Source organism: Lissotriton helveticus, chromosome 7 (genome assembly GCF_964261635.1).
Source record: "Lissotriton helveticus chromosome 7, aLisHel1.1, whole genome shotgun sequence".
In the NCBI taxonomy this organism is placed as follows: Eukaryota; Metazoa; Chordata; class Amphibia; order Caudata; family Salamandridae; genus Lissotriton; species Lissotriton helveticus.
In genome coordinates, this window is record NC_136068.1 from 993,544,463 (window position 1) to 993,558,117 (window position 13,655).

Consider the following 13,655-nt stretch of genomic DNA (forward strand, 5'->3'; position numbering starts at 1 on the left):
AATGGCAAGCATGTAAGCATATACTCTGATGACATGCAGTTATGAATATTAATTTGCCCACATACTTGTCTTTGGAGATGGCGTAAGGCATTCATAAATTACATTTATGATGAGAATGCATCTCTGGGTGGCCCATCTCTCCATTTCAATCAGTGTTCATCAACGTCTGCGTCCTGGGCCTAGTGGTGGAGTGGGTGGTTCCCCTTCCAGCCTCTCCCACGGACTGCAACCCATTAGCATCCTTTCTCAGAGCGAGGACATTAAATGCCTATTTGTTAAAATTAAATTGTACGTTTGAACTGCTGTGTAAGTCCATTAGCGTAATGCAGTTATATGGACTGCAGAGAACGACAGCACACGAGGTTGACTGGTCTGAGAGGCACCGCAATTTATTTCCCCTGCAAGGCTCACAACCCCTTTGAACATGTACGAGCCTTCAACATGGCCAGAGGGGAGCAGATCAGAGTTACACATGCGCTGAGAGCCAAAGTCTGGCTATTGGGAAGGAGCAGATGAGTTTTTAAACCCCGTGGAAAGGTAAGTGACTGTGGATTCATCCGGTGACGCGATCTGATGCTGAGAGCGTTGGGCCATCTCTTCTAGAAAGCCAGTGCTGGGAAGCTGTGAGGCAATTTGTATTGAGTGGTTGGACATTTTTAGTTCAAACCTGATAGACAGCTCAATCTCTCTGCCTGCAAAAGAACTATTCTGGGAATACGAAAAACCTGTCGCTGTTTACGGCCTGCCCATTGCTTAGCGTTGGTTGACTTTTTTATTATTCTCATTTGCTTGTTTCTTTTTTGATGGCTTTACTTGTCCCAGCTAGTCCATTGTGTTTGTCCCTCCCTTGGACCATGGTCTCTTTACCACATCTCTAACTGGCTGGCTTCTATCCTTCCACTACTTACTTGTTTTGAAACACTTAATTCTTTCTTCTTAAGCTCTTCATTAGAGTGTATGTGTTTTCCAGCTCTCTCTTAGGTACTTATGTTTCTGGCAGACACCCACTGCCTCCCTCGTGTTGCAAGCTCTCTCGTGTGCTTATCCACTCAACCAAAAAACCCTGCTTCCTCCGTGCACTGTGTTGCTTTCTCAAGTATCCTGCTCCCCAGCCTCGTATTGCTGTTGTTTGCCCCCACACATTCCTATGTTCCCCACATACCCATCGTCTTTAAGAAAAAAATATTTGGAGGACCAGGCATCAATTTGTTGCTGACCTCTCCGCATTAAAAAAAACAGGACTTTTGCTCTACTTCTTTTTTATTTCTTTCTGATTTGTTGGCTTTAGCATCTTTTATTTTCTAGGCACTCATGCCCAGGAGAGAGGTGTGGCGCAGTGGCCAGAGCAACTGACAACAGAGCACGGGGCTCACTGTTCGATCGGAGACGGCAGCTCTCCTCAGCATGATGTGACTTTGGGGAATAACTTACTTTATTTCCCCAACAGCCACCAGCGCCTTGAAACCTTAAGGGATGATATGATAGTGCTTTCCAAATATGGATTATTATTATAATGAGGCATGAGCCATCAGGCATGTGAGTGGCTACAAAATGATGTGCCTACTCTAGCCATGTCACTACACCCTTTTCTTCTACTTTTGGCCAGAAGGCATTGGAAAAGCTAATAGGTCTCAAGGTGCGATATATTGGCTTTGCCAATTCTTGTTCTTTAGGAATCTATCATGAATGGCAGCACGTTATCAAGACAATTTCTTTTTTACATTTTGGAACTGAGCAAAGCCCCTAGGTTCCCTTTCCAATGTGGTGACAAATGAAAAGCTTTCAGCACTGGGGTGATGTGTTCTCATTTACACTTGCACTGTGTGATCTGATTCATTATAGAGGTCAAGTAGCATATCCTTGACCATCAGTGGTAGATCAAGGGAGAGTGTTGCAATATTCCAACTTCGAACCAGTCTGCTTACATACTTGTATTCTTTCGTTTAATGGGTTGTAATTGTAGAACTCCCTGAGAGTATACAGTTGACAGAGGCTGACTTTAACATATACGTTAATTAAAGGGTCTGCTATGAGCTTCACCCAGAGGGAAATCTACACTTAGCTTCTGAAGTGAGTAAAGGCTTTTGACCTTCATTTCTGTAATTGTGAGGGACTTGTTTCTCATGTCCCACTGGCTCAAAGCAGACCAAGGCCCTCATTATGGCTCAGTGGCCTTTAAAATTGTGGCCCGGTGCGCATTCCACCAGGGTCTTAAGTAATCATTTTACGGACTTGATCATACTCAATAATTACTCCCAGAGTCACGCTTCAGCAGGCCAAACCTACTGGAATTTAACCTTGCAAAAAGGCCTAGTAATTGCTAGAGCATGCACATTTTGGTTCCATGTTTAAATATCGATGTAAAAAATATAGTTAACATAAATATCGATGTAAAAATATTGAATACAAAAATATCGACTCCCTATGCTTAAATTGGTAAGTACAATAATATTGAATCATAAATAGCAAAGTAAAAAATATAGGTGTAAAAAATGTTGACCTAAAAATATACATAAATATAATAAATAATATTAACATTTTTAACAAAATAAATTACATTTAATATATATTTTACCTACATATAACAAATAAACTTAATTAAAAAAATATATAAACCCACAAAAATGTGTACATGTACATATATTTACTTAATTACAATTTATCACTATTATCTTTCTATAATTTATAAACTTTTTAAATTACATACAAATAAAATATATACATATATCAATAATTTAAAATAAAATAAAACATACTATATTTAACATATTAAACTATTTTAAAAAAACATACATTTCACAAGACATTAATTACAATAGCAGAGAAAATGTTGGATAGCGGAGGGGTACAAATTACTATTCCCACTCCAATGAGTGCAACAGGAAGGAAAGTGCTGGACAGAGAAGGGGTAAAAATTACTATTCCCACTCCAGTGCAACAGTAGGAAAAGTGTTGGATAGCGGCGGGGTAAAAATTACTATTCCCACTCCAGTGAGTGCAACAGTAGGGAAAGTGTTGGATACTGGAGGGGTACACATTATTATTCCCACTCCAGTGAGTGCAACAGTAGGGAAAGTGTTGGATAGTGAAGGGGTAAAAATTACTATTTCAACTGCAGTGAGTGAAAAGCAGGGAAAGTGTTGGATAGTGGAGGGGTCAAAATTACCATTCCCACTCCAGTTAGTGCAACAGTAGGGAAAGTGCCGGATACCACACCAATAAAAAAAAAAACCTTTTTATTAAATTTAATTTCCATTATTTACATAAATAATATTGAAATTAAAATATATTATTATTAAAAAAGATTATAAACATTCATTAATTACACATTGTTTAACACTATAATATCCACAACACACACCTAAAATTAATTACACAATTACTACTAATAATTAATAATTAATTAATACAAATCAATTAACAAATAATTAATAATTCATCAATAAAATATAAATTACTTCCCACCTTCCCACTATTTACACCTATAAACACCACAACACACACCTAAAATTAATTAAACAATTACCATAATTATTGGGGCATGGCTTCGCGGAGAAAGAACATGGCCGTCTACTAGGGTATCTCTGAGGCCCCCTTTCCTGCCCTGCCAAGCCGCCACACTTATCCGATCCTCCGGTGTCGGATTCGTACATCGGAAGAGCAGCAGTGTAGTTTGCTGCAATCCTGATCTTCAACGGACGTCGGGAGACAGCGATATCCCGTCCGGCATTTGCGGCCTACTGCTTGGAAGAAGCCGGGACCTCGAGTGGGTGCGCCCGCTGCCGCGGACGCCTAGCTTCCCGGCAGACCCCCCTGCCCCATCCCCGGGGACGCCGCAAATCACGAAGCAGAACTTTAACATCACCTAGTGACGGCCCACATTCGGATACGCCGCAAACCTGGACTCTGCCCCTCTGCCTAGAAACTGCCCACCAGACCTGCTGTGTTGGGGCCAGCCCCGGTGATCGGTCCTGGGAATTTCAGCTTCAACATTCAGAGAGAATGTCTTGATGCGGCGACGCATTATCGACGTCTTCATCATCTTCTGGAAAGGAGAAGAAGAACTATGTGTCAGATTTTGCGACTGGGTCAACATACTGGATCCCTTCTTAAAATTCACAAGTACTAGGTCACAGCGGCAGATTCCCTTTTTAGATCTGTTGATCTCCTTGGAAAATGGTGCATTACACACCACCAACTACAGAAGCACACGGACAGGAATAGTCTCCTCGTCTACGAGAGTCATCATCCTAAGCCACTGAGGAACAACTTACCTAAGGGACAGTTCCTGCGCCTACGAAGGAATTGTGCCAGCGTTACAGAGTTTGAAAAACAACCAGAGATCTTGACAGACAACTTGAAGAAAAGACACTGCCCAAACAACATTATACAACAGGCACATAAAAGGGCCAGGAACAATCCACGATCGGCCCTGCTTGAAGTGAGAGAGAAGTCGAAATCAGAAATGCTGACATGTGTCACTACTTTCACATCAAACTCTAATACCATACAGAAGATAGTGAAAAGGCACTGGGGTATATTAGAAACAGGGACAATCACACCTGCCCCCACCCAGTTTTCACATTCAAACGCACACAGAATCTAAGGGACCACCTTGTCCACACCCGACCAAAACCCACCCAGGAGAGACAACCCACACTAGGGGCCTTACCACCCGTCGTGGGACATTACACCTGCGGGTTTTGTGCGTCCTGTGCCGAAACCACAGCCACAAAAGAAATAGACCTGGGCCTCACAACACCATGGCGCCAGACTAGACACACCGATTGCAACACTAAAAACTGAGTATACACCATTCTCTGCCCATGTGGCAAGAGGTACATCAGCATGACGACACGACAGGTGAAGATCAGGATTGGCGAGCATAAAAGCACGATCAGGAGAGGCAAAACCAACACGAAAATGCTTGCCCATTTTTTTTTTTTAATGAAACACCCAGCGACCAGCATAAGATAGACAGTGATTGATTCCAACCAGAGTTGGACTCCCAGGACCCTGTTCAGGCAAGAACAAAGATGGGTCCATAGATTGAAATGCGACATTGAAGGACTGAATGATGAGATACCTTGGGCTGAAATTAACTCATGAGAGACTCATTTCCTATGTCACTAACATAAACTCTGTACATTACATTAATACACCATTATGGAACTGACCCTACAACTATCTAATCTCACTTAGTTGGTCCTAAGTAACTGCCCTGTCCCATCTAAATCCTCTCTGTCCATACTAGGTGGTAATTCGTTGAGGGACCAGGATCTGGTTTTCCATCTTTAAGACTGCCTAGGTAGGTTCAGAAACAACCTCCTAGTCCCAGCACTATTGATTCCACCCCACACTATGGAGACAACTTTTATCAAGCAGTGACCAGTTCGGCATGTACTTTCCAGGGCCACTGACATTAAGGGGTGGCCATAGTCCTGTCACAACGGCAAGACACTATGACCCCAGGACCTGGGTAGGTTTTGAATTAACCCCTCTGGCCCAGCATCAACGATTGAATACTACAGTAAAGATACCATTCTAAATCAGCAGTACAATGTCCGGAATGTACTTTCGGGGCCACTGAAAATTAGCAGTAGCCACAGTTCTGTCAGACTGGTGACACAAGTTGACCAAGACCCCCTTGACACTTGGCTCCCGGCAGGGTCGCGTCCACACTTCGCAGTGCCCCCCTGACTCCCCTGACAGGTACCACTATTTAGCCGTCAAGAGCACTCAATCAATCAATCATGCCATTTGTATAGCTCACTACTCACCCGGGAGGGTCTCAAGGTGCTTGGGGGGAGGGGTATGCTACTGCTCGAACAGCCAGGTCTTGAGTTGTTTCCTGAAGGCGAGATGGTCCTGGGTCAGCCGAAGGTGGATGGGGAGGGAGTTCCAAGTCTTGGCAGCCAGGTAAGAGAAGGATCTTCCTCCGGCGGTGGCTCTTCGGATGCGTGGTACGGCTGCGAGGGCGAGGCTGGTGGACCGTAGCTGGCGGGTGGGCATGTAGAAGGTCAGGCGGTCGTTGAGGTACTTGGGGCCCAGGTCGTGGAGAGACTTGTGTGCGTGGGTGAGGAGCCGGAACGTGATCCTCTTGTCGACGGGGAGCCAGTGCAGGTTCCTCAGGTGGCTGGAGATGTGGCTGCGTCAGGGGACATCCAGGATGAGTCGGGCGGAGGCGTTCTGGATGCGCTCGAGTCTTTTCTGTAGCTTGGCTGTGGTTCCGGCGTAGAGGGCGTTTCCGTAGTCCAGTCGGCTGGTGACGAGTGCCTGGGTGACAGTCTTCCTGGTCTCGGTCGGGAGCCAGCGGAAGATCTTGCGAAGCATACGCAGGGTGTTGAAGCACGATGAGGAGACGGCGTTGACTTGTCTGGTCATCGAGAGGGAGGGGTCCAGGATGAAGCCCAGGTTGCGTGCGTGGTCGGTTGGCTTGGGTGTGGTGCCCAGGGCTGGGGGCCACCAGGAGTCGTCCCAGGCGGAGGGCAAAGATCCCAGGATGAGGACTTCTGTCTTGTCCGAGTACAGTTTCAGGCGGCTGTCCTTCATCCACTCGGCGACGTCTTTCATCCCTTGGTGTAGGCAGGTTCTGGCGGTGTCGGGGTCTCTGGTGAGGGAGAGGATCAGCTGGGTGTCGTCAGCGTAAGAGATGATGTTGAGGTTGTGCTGGCGTGCGATGGCTGCGAGAGGTTTCATGTAGATGTTGAAGAGGGTGGGGCTGAGTGAAGATCCTTGCGGGACGCCGCAGATGACTTCGGTGGCCTCGGAGCGAAACGGGGGGAGGCGGACTCTTTGTGTTCTTCCGGCGAGGAACGAGATGATCCACTCCAGTGCCTTCTCTTGGATACCGATGTTGCTGAGGCGCTGGACTAGGGTGCGGTGGCAGACCGTGTCGAACGCAGCGGAGAGGTCCAGGAGGATGAGGGCCACTGTTTCCCCCTTGTCGAGCAGGGTCCGGATGTCGTCGGTGGCTGCGATGAGGGCGGTCTCGGTGCTCGAGGAAGGCGGTCAGCTGTCTTTTGACGATCTTCTCAGGAAAAGGGAGGAGCGAGATGGGGCGGAAGTTTTTGAGATCAGTGGGGTCCGCTGTAGGTTTCTTCAGGAGGGCGCTGATCTCGGCGTGCTTCCAGCTCTCCGGGAAGGTGGCGGTGTTGAAGGAGGCGTTGATGATGTTCCGGAGTTGGGGTGCGATGGTGGAGTCGGCCTTGTTGAAGACATGGTGTGGGCAGGGGTCGGTCGGTGATCCGGAGTGGATGGTGTTCATCGTGCGGGCTGTGTCTTCGGTGGTCACCGTGGTCCAGGTGCGAAGGGTGGCGGTGGGGGGCGTTGGTTCGACGGTTGGGTGCGTGGGTGGGGCGCCGAAGCTGTTGTGGATGTCGGTGATCTTGCGGTGGAAGAACGAGGCGAGGGAGTCGCAGAGGTCTTGTGACGGAGTGATGTCGTTTGGTGCCGGTGCTGGGGTTGGAGAACTCCTTGACGATAGTGAAGAGCTCTTTGCTGTCGTGGGCGTTGTTGTCCAGTCGTTCCTTCAGGGATTTCTTCTTGGTGGTGCAGATGAGCTGGTGGTGCTTGCGGGTAGCGTCTTTGAGGGCGGTCATGTTGTCGGTGGTCCGGTCGAGGAGCCAGGCTTTCTCGAGGGAGCGGCAGGTCTTCTTGGAGTCCTTGAGGTCGTCGGTGAACCAGGATGCCTTCTTGCTTCTGGGTCTGCTGGGAGGGTTCTTTAGTGGTGCAAGGTCGTCGGCGCAGGCGGTCAGCCACTGTGTGAAGTTGCGGGCTGCTTCGTTGGGGTCCGTTGTGTTGGCGGGTGGGCTCTGGCTGAGGGAGGTGGTGAGCTGGTCTGCGGTGATCTTGCTCCAATTCCTGTGAGGTACCTGTTGCGGGTGGTGGTGGGTCGTGGATCTTTTGAAGCTGAAGTGGACGCAGCTGTGGTCGGTCCAGTGGAGTCCGGTGGCGTGGCTGAAGGTGATGTACTTGCTGGAAGAGAAGACAGGATCAAGCGTGTGGCCGGCGTAGTGGGTGGGGGTGTTGACCAGTTGCTTGAGTCCGAGGGTTGGCGAGGTTTTCCAGCAGGGCGGTGGTGTTGCGGTCCTTGTTGTTCTCCAGGTGGAAGTTGAGGTCCCTGAGGAGGATGTAGTCAGTGGAGGGGAGGGCGTGCGGGCTGATGAAGTCTGTGATGTCTTCGCTGAATTGTGTGCGTGGTCCGGGGGGTCTGTAGACGAGGGTGCCTCTGAGGGTCGTCTTAGGGTCGGTGTGAATCTGGAGATGTTCGGCTGCGGCGAAGGAGTCGTTGGCGTCGGTCGGGATGCGGATGGTGTTCCTGTGGACGATGGCGATGCCACCTCCGTTCTGGTTGATGCGGTCCCTCCTGATGATCTTGTACCCGTCCGGGATGGCGATGGCGATGTTGGGTGCAGAGGAGGCATTCATCCAGGTTTCCGTGAGGAAGGCGACGTCCGGTGATGTAGCGTCGAGGAGGTTCCAGAGTTCCACGGAGTGTCTGTGGACGGAGCGGGTGTTGATCAGGATGCACTTGAGGTGGTTGCTGCTGGTGTTTGTCTTGGCGGGTGCGGGGCAGGTTCGGAGGCAGGTGAACTTGTAGGTGCAGCAGGTGAAGGGTCCGTGGGTGCGTCTCGGGGTGGCTCGGCAGCAGGCGTGGGTCCGGCCGGCATTGAGTGCGTTGAGAGTGGCGGCGGCGTAGGTCAGTCGGGTCGTCTTGCCTCGGCGGGGAGGGCCAGGGGTCCTGGCGCTGGGCGCGGGCCAGGCGCGGACGGGCGCAGACGGGCTTACCTTTGGCACACCTTCGGCGCTCAATCGGCGCTCCCGCTGCGCGCGTCCGCTGCGCGGTCGCTCTGGGGGCGTCATAAGTAAGGAGCCGGGAGGGAGGAGCAGCTGGGTGGCGGGAGCGGGGCGGCGAATGGAATCACAGGGGGCGGGGCCGCAGGGAGGCAGCGGCGGGAAATTCCCAGGAGCAGCGGGAAATTCCCAGGAGCAGCGGGCAGCGAGCGAAGGAATCTGCAGGCAGGAGGCGGCAAAGGCAGGCAGGAGCGGCAGCAGTGAGTGGGGCGACCAAGCCCTGTGGAGGGCACTACCACCACTACCACCACTACCAGCACTACCACCCACTTTTCTGTATTTATATCATGTCATCAGAACATATGTTGATATGACAACTATGTCATCACTACATATTATTTTTTATATTTTCTGATATCTTCTGATATCTTAGATTGCCCACCTGGGACTTACATCTAGTTCCCCTGGTTCATGGCACCCGACCACAGTGTTGCGTTTTGCTCTAGTTTTCCAGCCTGTGTCCCTTCTTATACACCAGGCTTTCATAAGGAAACATATGCGGTGCACCATTCTAAGATGGCTGCCGTTTTAGCCTGTGTCACACACAACGACACGGCACCGGTGTGATACGTCATCCTGCGGTGCCCAACTCAGCTGTTGTGCGTCTTCCAATCCAGTCTTACTGGATAAAGAGGGTCGCGAACGAGCTTGCTCTCACCATCCCGGCATACCAATTTGGACAGGTAGGTTGCAGAGCACCGGCGAGGCAGACACTTGTAAGTACTTCAGCTCATGCAGCAGGCGACATACTAGGAGTTCTTGTGCCTTCTGATTCTTGTCAACTGTGTTACTTAATTGCATCCTTTATGCCACCACATAGTCACATCAGGGCCACAAGAATCCCCCGCCCCAAATTATCCAAACCCGCAAATAACACACAGACACAAGTGTTAAGTTTGGGAAAAGTTGCTGCAGGTTTATTACATACAACATATGTAAAGATGGTGGGTTATCTTACGGGCGATCCAAGGGCAGGCCGCATTCTCGCCACCTGCCCGCCTGTTGAGCCAATCAGCACAGTGGCGAACCACCCAACTGCTGCACAATTATTATAATTACACTACTCACGCCCCTTGCGGGGCGTGTCAAACCCCCGGTTGCACAGGCCCACAACCGCCTGAAGGACTACTGGGGCGCCGACACAAGTTCCTGTACCTCCCATGAGGTTCAAGGTTAGGCTCTGGCACCCCTATGTGCCCGCTGAAGTACAGTGTTGCACCTCTCTGCTTCCGGATCGCCCAGTAACTCCGCCACAGCCCGTGCCGTGGTACCCGCTGCCGCATGGGCCCCCCACCAATGCTACTACTATTACCTGCAACCTTTGCTCAGAAGTGCTTCTTTCAGATCGAGGAGGAACAGGTCTAAGCCAACAGGCGTGAGATGAACGCCATCTGCCTCAAAATAACCCCTGATCTTGTCCTGAATCATTTCATGTTTGATGAAACCCAGGCACTGTTGATTCTCTTCCTGGACCTCTCAATTGCCTCACCAGACTTAGCGCCCCGCCAAATTCTCCGTGGCACTATTTCGGACCACCAAATCTCACACTCACGCATGAGCCCGCAGATGACCCCAAGATCCACTTTAATTTTCTGCAGCAAGGTAGATCTCCCCAGATTCGTCAGGTCATTGCCACCCAGGTGAATTACCAAGTGATGCGGAGGATGCCCTGCCGTAGCAAGGGCTTCCCGTAACCTGTGCAACAAGCTGTTCCAGCGCATGCCAGGAAAACCCAGCCAAACACAGTCAATGTTCCTGAAGCCCTGAGTCCAGTTCCTGATTGCTGCCTACCGGCCCAACCTGGCGACTGTGGAATGCCCCAAGACCCACACTCTTGACCCTGTCAAAGAAAAGACGCAATATATTCACGACTGTTTATTGATTAAGTGTGCACACAAACTGCAAAGAGGCATAAACGCCTAAAATTGAAACACAGCAAACAAATATACAAGAACATGGACATGCAGGGATACCCTGTTCAAGGGCGAATGTAACGTTTATAACAGGGAGACTCCCAACGCCCTACCATTTGAACCTTGTCTGGCTGCAAGCCAGCTTTGAAAGCAGAGGTGGCCACCCCTATACGGAAGGAATGGCTGGAGAACCTTTTCCCCTGCTTCAACAAACCAGCTCGATCCAGGCATGCTAACATTATTTTATCCATCTGGTATTTGGTCAAGGGGCTGTGGTCAAAGTGGATAAAAAGGTAGCCCAGTACCGCAGGACGAAGCGCCGGGTATGATTGTAAGGCAGACACCGGGCAGAAGCGGGGGTCCCTAAGGGGGGCCAACCGGATAACTGACCCTTTGCCAGCCTGGTCCATCTTGGACCGTCTGAGCATGATAGACAGACCCTCCTTCAAACATATGTCCGACACCCCAAGAGCGTCCCCAGACAGATCTGCCTTGGAGCGTGCAACTAACTCTTTGCTCCGGAATGCCCCGAAAAATGCAAAAATGAAGGCCGCAGAAAAGAGGGAAGCCTCGTAGTGCGAGTGCACCACCGACTGCAGGACCGCCAACATGGCCTGCAACGTGGGGAACTTGATGGGGGACCTGTCGTCAGGAGTCTTAGGTTCTTCCTGAGCCCACCCTTTCAAAGCTGCCTGATTACAAAAGACTTGGTTGGATCACCCGCCCCGTTCAACCTTGCATCGTGACTGATGGCAGACAGGTGCCTGCAAACCCAGGAGTGGGATTTGTTCTGTTTCTTGGCCCAGACTACAAAGGCCTGTACTCTGTCCTCCAGCGGAAGGGCCACCAAACCTAAATCAGCAATAGCTTTGTGGAATGTGGCCCGGTGGCTACCATAGCTCCTCCTCGTACCTGGGGCTAAAGACTTTTCATCTAACTCTCTCAGCTCCTGCTCCACTCCAAGATGCGCCAAAGTCCTGGTGCGAAGGGGGTCGACTCCTTTCTCGCCTGTGTGCAGGCCGCCCGGAAACGGTCCCACTGAAAACGAGAAAGAGCGTCAGCCGCGACATTTGTGACCCCCGCAATGTGCCTTGCCCTAAATTCCAAATTGCAGCGCAGGCTCCTACTGGCCAGTTCTCGTAGTAAGCAAAGAACCAAGGGGCAACTAGCTGATTGACCGTTGATGGCTTGCACCACCGCCATATTGTCCGACCAGAACAGGACCTTCCTATTGGACAAAGGGCCCGGCCAGAGATGTAACGACGCCACAATAGGGAAGAGTTCCAGGACAATTATGTTGGAAGTGATCCCCCGCTTGCGCCAAGCATTGGGCCATTCCTGCGCGCACCACAGCTCCCCTAGTATTGCCCGGAAACCCTCCCGCCCAGAGGCATCGGTGAACATACTGATTTCGGGGCTATCCACCCACGGAGACCTCCAGATGACAGTCCCATTGAAGTCTGTCAGGAATTCAGCCCACATCAATAAGTCTTTCTTCAGGCCTGCAGACAGTTTTACAAAATGATGACGTTTGGAGACCTTAGCAGTAGCCCTGGCTAACCGTCTAGCAAACACACGACCCACAGAGATGACTCTAGCCGCAAAGTTGAGTTTGCCCAGGAGACTCTGGATGACCCCCAGCGGTGCTTTGTCCCTTCCAAGCAAGTCCTGAATGTCCCGTTTCAGTCCCTGTACTTTCTCCACCGGGAGTCGCGACACGCCCGTTACCGTGTCCAACTCAATGCCCAGGAAAGTCAGGACCTGTGCCGGACCCTCAGTCTTGCCAGGCGCCAAAGGCACCCCCAGGTGACTCGCCAAGTCAATGAAACAATTCAGACCCTCCTGACATTCCTGCGTGCCCTCCCTCCCAATGAAGAGGAAATCATCGAGGTAATGTGACACAGCCGTGACGCCATACTTCGCGGAGAGGGCCCACTGAATGAAAGTGCTAAAAGCTTCAAAGAAGGCGCATGAGACGGCGCAACCCATAGGCATGCATTTGTCAAAATAGTACTCCTCTTTCCACTTGAAGCCCAACAGGTGCTGACTGTCCAGGTGCTCAGGCAATAAACGGAATGCTGCCTCAATATCAGCCTTTGCAAGCCAGGCCCCCTCCCCCGCTCTCCTCACTAGGTCAATAGCCATGTCCAGGGAACAGTAGGAGACAGAACAGGCCCCCTCTGCTAGCCAAGAGTTCACAGAGTTGCCCTCTGGGAAGGAAAGGTTGTGAATTAACGTGTAAGCCCCCGGCTCTTTTTTGGGGACCACACCCAGCGGGGACACCACAAAATCCGGAAGGGGAGGAGACAAGAACGGGCCCGCCACCCTCCCCAAAGACACTTCCTTGCAGATTTTCTTATCTACGATCTCAGGGAGTTCCCTAACAGACTTCTGATTCTCAGCGTCCCTACTGACCCTGGGACCCTGGTAAGGGATCCTGAAACCCTCCAGAAAACCTAAAGTCAGGACATTCCTGTCTTTCTCATTGGGATAGGACCGCAGCAAGGGCAGCAGGTTAGGGATAATGACTGGAGACGGGCCCTTAGAGTGGAGAGGGGAGGGGTCTCCGCTGGAGACAACACAAGCAATGTGATCCACGTGGGCAGGCAGGGAGGGGGGAGAGGATGTGAGCGCGGCAGGAAGAGCACCAGGCGGCGAGGCTTTGGAAAGGGTCTTATTTGTCTTTGCTGGAAGCGCAAGGGGCGGCATCACGCTTGTCACATGTTGACCCAGGATGGGGCCCACCACATTTACTGCAGGAGTGCGCAAACCTGCACGCCTTTCCCCAGGTGCAATTACCTGCATTAAACAACCTGCATGTTGCTGAGAAGCCCTTCCTGTTAACCTGTCTATTGAACCCCCCCCCGCCTCGCCCCCCACGAAAGG